Below are 10,370 nucleotides of genomic sequence, written 5' to 3'. Positions count from 1 at the left end.
CTCGACAACGCGCCCACGCCTGCGCCTCGCCTGCCCGCGAGCTCGCGCTCTCGCTCGCCGGTGCGCCCGTGCGGTCGCCGTGGCATCTCGTTGCCGCGCCGGGCAGAGGAGGGAGGAGGAAGAGCATCGAGTCGCCGTGGCATCTCGCTCGCCGGACGCGAGCAGCTCGCCGGCCTCCCTCGAGTCGCTGCGCCCCGCGGTGGCCGTGTCGGCCCGCGCCCTGGTCGCGCCCGCGCCGCCGCCCCCTGCTCCCGCGCCCGCGCCGCCGTGCCCGTGGCGCTCACCGCTCGCCGGCGGGGACTGCATCAGCTGCTGGGCTTGCGAGGTGCACGAGCGGGGAGAGAGAGAAAAAGGAGAGAGAGATCGATGGGAGGTGAGTGGGTGACAGGTGGGTCCAGGCCGGACAAGAGCAGTCGGGAAGGACGCGGAAAGCGTCTGCTCGGTGTCCGCTCGACCGCAAAGCTGAATCAAATTTGCGCTCGGGACAGGGCAAACCGGACAAGAAACGGACGTTTTTTACGGATGGGATTGTGCGTTGGGCGGCTTCATTTGCCCGTTTAGACCCAAACGAACAGACCCGGACGATTTGGGATCTTACGGTGGAGTTGGCCTCATGTTTCTCCAAGCAGGGATCATCACCACAGCATAGCGATACTGGCACTGTACTAATTTTTGTTATTGGACGTGGATGCATTCTTTTTGTATCTGACGAAAAGGGACCACTTCTTGGTTTTGTTCACGAAGCCAGCAAATTCGCTACGGAAACCTGAAAAGAAAACAGGCAGAAAGCTATTTGGAGGGACGAACGTGGATGTCTGGTTTGAAAAAGGGACAAGATCACTAGCCTAAGGCCAACTCCACCGCGCGACCCTATCTTGTTCGGGTGTGTTCGTTTGGGATAAAACGGACGAATAGCACGGTCCAACGCGCGGTCTCAAACGGACAAATGTCCGGATTCCGTCCATTTTTGATCCATTTCCGGCCCAAAGTTGCGTTCGGTTTGGGGTGAAACGGACACGCGCGGACGGCCGCGACGCACGTCCTTGTCCCCCTGTGGCCCGCCTGTCGGGGAGCAGTCCCTCCGCTCCCAACGCTTCGACCCTCTCTCTCCCACCCCGCCCCGCCGCTATTCTCCGGCCGCCTCCTGACCGCAGCCCCCGGTCGTCCATACCAAACCACGTCTAGACATGGCCGCCACCACGCCCGCGCTTTCACCGTAGTTTTGGCCGTCGATCGGAGGAGGTTCGGCCGTCGCCGTCTTTGCCGGTGGCAGAGGAGACACGACCGCCGGCGCGTACCATGGCGGCCGCGACAGCTTCCGGCGGCTCCAGAGCGGCCAGTAGCCGGCCGGCAACCACCCTTGCTGCATCGAGGTGATCATCGCGGCCTCTTCGCCACCACGACTGCAAGATGTTCGACATTTTGCCTACAAAGGTATGGACAGTGAAGACGAGTTTTTCTTCCATCATTCCCTTTGTTCATCGGACGATTCGTCGTCGGATGATGAAGATCTTGTGGTGGCTATGACGAGGATACAGACCTGGGGTAGGGTCATAGGCTCGACCTATACGTCCTACCCAAGGTCACTACCCTGGAAGATTAAAAGACCAAGAGTCGAGAGAAGAGCACCAGTCTCATATGTTGAGTGCAATCCACTCGATAGTCACATCACTCGACGGTGGTTACCTATCGCCACTCGACCACAAGGAAGATCACTCGACCATATTGAAGACCAGTAGTCAGGAGAGAACACAACGGCCAGATATTTATTCCTTAGTCTTCATGAGCATTAAGAGTACTTAATGCTGGCGTTACCAGTAACGCCTCTACTTTATGTACATTAGTTCCCTTGTAATGGAGTGGGGCTGGGGTCCTGGCACAAGGGTTCGCACCCTCTGTAATCCAACACATATAATCCAATCGACCGCCTCCGGGCACCGAGACGTAGGGCTATTACTTCCTCCGAGAAGGGTCTGGACTCCTAAACATCGTGTGTACACCTTCATCACAGCTAAGATCTTGCCTCTCCATACCTACCCCCCTTTCTACTGTCAGACTTAGAATCACGACAGTTGGCGCCCACCGTGGGGCAGGTGTCTTAGCGACTTATCGGTGAAGTTGCAAGTTTTTCCGACCATCATCATGGTTTCCGGCAGTGAGATGATTCAGGGCCGCGAGATCCGTCTCGGCGCGCTCGTTTTCGTTGTCGACGACTCGACGTGGCTTCAGGAAGCCCCACTCGACGTCGAGGCGCTCCCCGTCCGAGGGGCGACGCACTTTCACGCATGCGTTCGCGGCGTCCTTCTCCAGCAGCCGTCGACTCAGTATCAGTCGGCTCCGACGATGTCTTCTCTCCCCGCTGTTCGCCGCCGTAGGCGATCCGGTCAATCGCGGCTTCAACGCTGGGTGAAACACGTGGTGGCTCGACGCTCGACCACCCATCAAGTCGTGGCAATCGAGCCCGACGAAACCCTCCATGGCCTGTTCGATCTGTCGACTGGCTCCGTGGAGACTGCATCCGAGTGTGATAGCAGTGATCCTTCGGTCGAAGTTCTGATGGTCGATGGCCCTCACAGCCCTCCTGGGTTCCGTCACGACGGCGATGGAGACGGAGGCGGTAATCCGTCACACGTCCATGAGGAGTACCGGCCTGAGCCCCTCTCTTCGTAGAAGAGGGAAGACCTTCGCCGCCGCAACATGGATGCACTCCATACGCCCATCGTTGGAGAAACCCCCGAAGCTCGGGCCTTGAAGGAGGCGTGCCTAGCCAACTTGGCTGAGCGCACTCGACTAGACAAACTTCAGCACGCTCTTGACGAGCGCGCCCAGGAACGGATCCATGAATCCAGTGGACGACAGCTTTTCCCGCCCCCACCTAAGGTATACCGCACTCCGATTCAGAATCTCACAGCTGCAGCCCGGATAGCAGAGTCGATCCAACCTTCCCGTTCGGAAGCTGACAGAGGGCTGATGCAGATCCGAGCCTTGCTCAGGGCAGCAGGAGAGCAGAATACATCAATATCTCAGTCGCAGAATAGGATTCATAGCAGATCCGTTGCAGCAGACATGGTTCAGTCGGCCCACAACCCGAGATTGCCTCCGCGGCATGAAGGCCGTGGGCAATATGATCTTCCACTCGACCGTGACAATCGTCGTCGGGGACCCACGCCTCCTTCGAGGAGCATATCATATGTGCCTCGGCGGAACGATGATAGGCGCCGTCACGGTGGTGAGCGCAGGCATTCAGTCGACCCAAGAGAACCAGGCTTTGACGCGAGGTCTATCCTCGTTCAAGGTCTGGTCGACCGAAATAGAGCACACAGAGAAGACCCTGGCAGAGATCGTCCAAGTGGTGGCCGAGTGCATGTTTCTGGTCCCGAGTGTTTCAGCAGGGCCATCAGGGCAGCAGTGATACCTCCTAATTTTAGGCTGGCATCCGGAGTCAGTAAGTTCACCGGTGAATCTAAGCCTGAAACTTGGCTTGAAGATTACCGAGTGGCTGTGCAGATCAGAGGCGGTAACGACAAGATTGCTATGAAGCATCTCCCACTCATGTTGGAAGGGTCGGCCAGAGCATGGCCGACTCAGTTGGCTCCGAGCAGTATTCACAATTGGGAAGAGTTGTCCCGAGTGTTCGTGAGAACTTTCTACGGCACGTGCAAGCTACCCGGAGGATTGCCTGAGCTTCAGCACTGCGTGCAGAAGCCGAATGAGACTTTTGAGGGAATTCATCCAGAGATGGTCCACTTTGCATCACACCGTCGAGAATGTTTCAGAGCATCAAGCTGTGTGCGCCTTCAAGGAAGGTGTCAAATACAGGGAGTTGGTCTTGAAATTCGGTCGGACTGGACATATGACTCTGGCCCGAATGATGGAGATAGCCACCCGATATGCTAACGGAGAAGAAGAGGATTGACTCCGTAGCGGGAAGAGCAAACCAGTCGGCCAAGAGGCCGGTGGGGGTAATTCCAGTCGGAAGCAGAAACACAAGGCCGAGCCAGCGGCTCCCGGAGAGATTGCGGTGGTGAATCAAGGAAAGTTTAAGGGAAAACCTAAGGGGCCCTGGCCCCCTAAGAAGGTGAAGGATAAGGAAGGAAATGATGTACTGGATTTGCCATGCCACATCCACATGAAGAAAGATGAAGGTAATCTGATTTACCCGAAGCATACGACCCGGCAGTGTCGACTCCTCATCCAGCAGTTCCGAGAGAAGCAACCCAATGAAAAGGAGAAGGAGTCAGATCAAGGGGAAGATGATGAGGAAGACGATGGTTATCCCAAAGTCAATTACACTCTGATGATATTTGCTGACGTTGAAAGCAAGAGTCGGTTGAAGGTCATCAACAGGGAGGTGAACATGGTCGCTCCAGCGGCGACGACCACCTACCTTAGATGGTCTCGTACAACCATTATGTTCGACCAGTCTGATCACCCTGCTCGTGTGGCCACCCCCGGGAGGCAAGCTCTGTAGTCGACCCCGTAGTTGGAGGCACTCGATTGACCAAAGTACTGATGGATGATGGCAGTGGTCTGAACATCCTCTACGCTGAGACCTTGAAAGGGATGGGAATTCCGATGTCCAAGCTTAGTGAGAGTAACATGAGTTTCCATGGTGTTATTCCTGGGAAGAAAGCTGAATCACTCGACCAGATCTCCCTCGACGTGGTTTTCGGTGATTCAAAGCATTACCGTAAGGAGAAGTTGACATTTGAAGTCATGGATTTCCAGAGTGCCTATCATGACATTTTGGGTAGGCCAGCCTATGCGCGCTTTATGGCTCGACCATGCTATGTGTACCTCAAACTAAAGATGCCTGGCCCCAAAGGCGTGATCACTGTTACAGGCAATAGTCAGAAGGCTGAGGAGTGTTTTCAGAAAGGCTCCAAGATCGCCGATGAACAAATGGCAGCAGTCGAATTCCAAGAATATCAGAAGAACGCAGATCCGAGTGATTTACTCAGAGCCAAGAAACCTGCCAGAGATTCTGCATTCCAATCGACTGGTGAGATGAAGCCAGTTCACGTTCACCCAACGGATCCCAATGCCGCGCCGACTCACGTATCAACAACACTCGACAGCAAATAGGGAGAAGCGCTCATCCAGTTCCTTCGTGAGAACTGGGACATCTTTGCATGGAAACCTTCTGACATGCCTGGTGTGCCCAGGGGACTGGCCGAGCACCATTTGCGTGTCGACCCCAAAATAAAACCCGTCAAAGAGCACCTTCGGCGGTCCGCCGTGCAGAAGAGGAAAGCAATTGGCAAAGAAGTGGCTCGACTGTTGGCAGCAGAGTTCATCCGTGAAATCTACCACTCCGAGTGGTTAGCCAATGTAGTCATGGTTCCTAAGAAGGATAATTCACTTCATATGTGCATTGATTTCAAGCATATCAATCGGGCCTGCCCAAAGGATCACTTCCCTCTCCCTCGCATCGATCAGATTGTTGACTCGACTGCGGGATGTGAGCGCTTGTCTTTCTTAGATGCATATTCCGGATACCACCAGATCCGACTGTATGGTCCCGATGAAATAAAAACAGCCTTCATCACCCCATTCGGGTGCTTTTGCTATGTCACCATGCCTTTTGGTTTGAAAAATGCCGGAGCCACATTTATGAGAATGATTCAGAAGTGCCTACTCACTCAAATCAGTCGGAATGTGGAAGCGTACATGGATGACATCGTGGTCAAGTCTCGCAAAGGTTCCGACCTATTGACTAACTTTGCAGAAACCTTTGCCAACCTGAGAAGGTACGATATCAAGCTTAATCCGTCAAAATGCACGTTTGGAGTTCCAGGGGGAAAGTTACTCAGTTTTCTCATTTCCGAACGAGGGATCGACGCAAATCCAGAGAAAGTTGATACCATCCTCCGAATGAAATGCCCCGTGCGAGTGCATGACGTTCAGAAGCTGACTGGTTGTTTGGCCACCCTGAGTCGATTCATTTCTCATCTCGGTGAAAAGGCTTTGCCTCTTTACTGATTGATGAAAAAGTCTGATAAGTTCGAGTGGACTGATGAAGCTGAAGCAGCATTTGCAGAGCTCAAAACCCTGCTTTCCACCCAGCCGGTGCTTGCTGCGCCAATCAGCAAAGAGCCTTTACTACTCTACATTGCAGCCACTGGACAAGTTGTCAGTACGGTGCTCACGGTCGAACGGGAGGAAGAAGGAAAAGCCTACAAGGTTCAACGCCCAGTCTATTATCTCTCTGAAGTTTTGACTCCGTCCAAGCAGCGATACTCGCATTATCAAAAGCTTGTCTATGGAATATATATGATCATGAAGAAGGTTGCGCATTACTTCTCTAACCCCTCCATTACAGTCATCAGCGATGCGCCACTATCCGAAATTCTGAACAACAGAGATGCAACTGGTCGAGTGGCCAAATGGGCGATTGAACTCCTCCCTTTGGATATCAAGTTCGAGGCAAAGAAGGCCATAAAGTCCCAAGCAATTGCAGATTTTCTGGCCGAGTGGATTGAGCAGCAATTGCCGACTCAAGTTCACTCGGAGCATTGGACTATGTTTTTTGATGGCTCCAAGATGCTGAATGGTTCAGGTGCTGGGGTAGTTTTGGTATCCCTCCGCGGAGACAGGCTTAGTTACGTTCTCCAGATTCATTTTGATTCCTCCAATAACGAAGCCAAATATGAAGCACTTCTATACGAGTTGCGTATGGCCATTTCACTCGGCGTCCGTCGTCTTATGGTCTACGGAGACTCAGATTTGGTGGTTAATCAAGTGATGAAGGAATGGGATGTCAGGAGTCCAGCCATGACAGGTTATTGCAATGCAGTGAGAAAGTTGGAGAAGAGGTTTGAAGGTTTGGAGCTCCACCATGTGCCCCGACTGAAAAATCAAGCTGCAGATGAGCTGGCCAAGATAGATTCCAAGAGAGAAGCTATTCCCCGAAATGTGTTTCTGGAACATATCCATTCACCTTTGGTTCAGGAAGACCCTTTCACCGAAGAGTCACCACAGCCCAAGAGCACCACGGATCCGACTGAAGTCGAAGTCCCAGCCGTGGTCGACTTAATCATGGAGGTTTTGGTCATTACGCCCGACTGGACAGTGCCATACATTGCATACATCCTTAGAGCATCTCCAACAGCCGCGCTATGCACCGCGCGCAAAAAACGCGTTTGCCACGCACGCTTCGGCTGGTTTAGCGCGGCCGCCAGCGCTGGCTCCAGCAGCCGCGCTATAATGCAGCACGCAAAAATACAACGCGCGCGACTCACCGGGCATGGCATTTTAGCCACAAAATGAGTTTGAAACAATCATCAAAATGCAATGAACATGTGAAATTTGTCACAAACAAGTTGACGAAAATAAAAGTTCATGCCCACAAGTTCATCCAACCAAGTTCAAAATGCAAACTAAAGTTCAAGACATAAATGAAAGACACATCAAAGATCTTCCTAGTCTTCGTCCTCATCTTCCGAAGATGATTCTTCCGCCTCCGAAGATGAATCTTCCTCCCTATCCTCATCACGCATCGCATCACGTGAAGCTCCGACGGTGTTGGAAAGATCTTCAACGGCATCTTCATGGGAATGTGTTTGAGGAGGAACATCGAAAGCCATTCCACCCATGGCCAGAGGTGCACCCATGCCTTCAATAAGAGAAGCGAAACTCATGCCTCCCATGGCGGCCATAGCGTCAGAGGGTGCTCCAAAGCCACCCATGCCTCCCATGGCGGCCGGAGGTGCACCCATGCCTCCCATGGCGCCCAAGCCACCCATGCCTCCCATGGTGCCAAGGCCGCCGCCACCCATGCCGCCAAGGCCACCGCCACCCAAGCCGCCGAGGCCACCGCCACCCATGCCGTCAAGGCCACCGCCACCCATTGTGCGGATCATGGCTCTTTTTTGGATCAAGACTTCTTCACGGGCAAGGTTGACATATTCCTTTTGCGCATCATTGAACAAAGATGTGTCCAAGAATAATAAGTGCTTCTCCCATTCCAACAACCTAGATCGCTCCTCCATGCCCACCTTCCTCTCCTCCAATGCCACTTTCCTCTCTTCGGCGGCCACCCTCCTCTCCTCGGCCGCCAACCTCCTCTCCTCGGCCGCGGCATCTTGGTTCCTTGCCATTTTCCTCACCTCGTTGGCTTCTTTTCTTGCCTTCACAATATCTTCCATAGCATTTTTGAGCTCATCATCCCCTTTCCTCTTCTTCTTTTCGGTTTTGTCTTTCTTGCACCCATCCGGTCGTTTTGGCTTCGAGTATGAAACCGAGTTGGGTGTGGGGCTTCTCTTGCCGTCATCACTTGATGCATCATCCTCCTCCTCCTCCTCATCCAACTCAATTGCTCGCTTGCGTTTGTTGCTCAAATGCAAATCATCCAAACCATCACGCTTCTTCCATTTCTCATCATCCTTTAACACTTCATAGCAATGAGACAAGGTAAAGACCCTTCCTTTCTTGATCTTCCCCTTCTTGGCCACCCTCGTCTCTTCTTTGAACAAGTTTTGTGCAATGTTGAACTACAAGAAAAACAAAACAAGTTAGCACTTCGGACACCAAAAACAAGTATGAGATGAACATATATGAGATGCCACTTACTCTATCATCCTCATTTGTGCCACTTGGGTTAATCTTGTCAACTCCCTTTGGTGCGGCTGCCCACTTTTGACAATCCGAGTTGATTGTGGACCATCGGGGCCAAAGTGATCTCTCGGAGGGGTCAATTCCACTCATGTTGTGATCATCAAAGTATTCTTTCATTCGCCCCTAATAGGCATCTCTACTTTGATCACCTCCAATGGATGGATCCCTCGACACTTGCAAATAAGTATTGCATAGTAACTTGTCATCGTTGGTGCTGTAATTGCCCGCTCTTCCTTTCGGCGCGTCAACAATGCCCTCACCCTCCTCGTCCACCTCAAACTCATGCTCTTCCAAATGGATGTCATTGGTTTGAGACCAATGCGAATTTTTGGACCCAACACCCATAGTTGACATGTATGCATCATCATTGAGACTACAAAGTTTTTTGAACAATGCAAATAAGCTATCTATATGTGATGATGCATTGAAAAAACAAGAAGAAAATAAAAGTTGGAATTTTTTTCACCTTGGGGGCATTTCGTCGAACACGTGGTGCGCGTCGACGGCCGGCTCAACGAGTGAGCTCGCCGGCACTTCGGTAGCCGCCGCGGCCGTCGAACGCCCTGCAAGCTTCTTTCCCCTCGCCTTCGTGCTGCTGGAGCCGTCCGCCGCCTTGTTCTTCTTCGCCGAAGTTTTGCCCTTCTTCGACCGCGCCGCATTGGGGAGCTTCGACGGTGCGGCGGCGGCGCGCTGGCGCGACGCCACCCGTTGCCGTGGTCATCCGCGGCGGTAAGAAGAGGCTGCGCGTGAGGCCGACGCTCGGCGGAGCTCCGGTGGTGGCGACGCCAACGCTGCCCGCGCTAGGGTTTCCGGCGGCGGCGGGGGGGGGGGGGGGGGCGGCTGTACAACGGGGTGAGCGGGGTGCCGGTGTGCGCATCCATGGGTGGCAGGGCGCCGACGCCAGCGCGCGTGGGGCATAGGAGGAGGAGAGGAAAGAGTGCGGCACGAGCGGTAGAGTGTGCCGCGCGCTGTAGCAAGCGCCCGAAATACACCACGCGGGATAGTGCTTACTACCGTGCGCCCAACTCGTTATAGCGCGCCCGCCGTTTTTGCGCGCCCGCTGGAGCGACCCGTCGTGTTGCACGTGTGCTAAAATGGTCTAATTTGCGGCACGGCGCTAGTATAGCGCGACTATTGGAGATGCTCTTAGGAAGGAACTCCCAGAGGATGAAGAAGAGGCTCGACAGATCGTCCGACGGTCTAAAGCCTTCACTGTGATAAGGGGACAGTTGTTCATGGAAAGTGTAACTGGAGCCTGCCAGAAGTGCATCACGCCAGAAGAAGGCCGAATGATCCTCAACGATATTCACTCGGGGACCTGTGGTCACCATGCATCCTCTCGGACCATCGTAGCCAAAGCATACCGAGCCGGGTTTTACTGGCCACACGCCAACGAGATGACAAAGGAAATAGTGGACAAGTGTGAAGGATGTCAGTTTTATTCCAACATGTTCCATAGACCTGCATCAGCTCTGAAGACTATTCCACTCGCCTGGCCTTTCGCCGTTTGGGGACTAGACATGGTTGGACCCTTGAGGACAGGCAGGAGTGGATTTACTCATGTGCTGGTAGCAGTCGACAAGTTCACCAAATGGATTGAGGCCAAGCCCATCAAGAGCCTTGAAGCAAGCACGACTGTGAGTTTCGTCAGAGAGCTTATATTCAGATATGGCGTCCCACACAGCATCATCACAGATAATGGCTTGAATTTGATTCAGAAGAGTTCAAAGCTTTTTGCGCCTCCCAAGGCACGA

This window comes from Triticum aestivum, chromosome 1B (genome assembly GCF_018294505.1).
Source record: "Triticum aestivum cultivar Chinese Spring chromosome 1B, IWGSC CS RefSeq v2.1, whole genome shotgun sequence".
NCBI lineage: Eukaryota > Viridiplantae > Streptophyta > Magnoliopsida > Poales > Poaceae > Triticum > Triticum aestivum.
The sequence above is the reverse complement of the archived record's forward strand: the minus strand, read 5'-3'. Positions refer to the sequence as shown.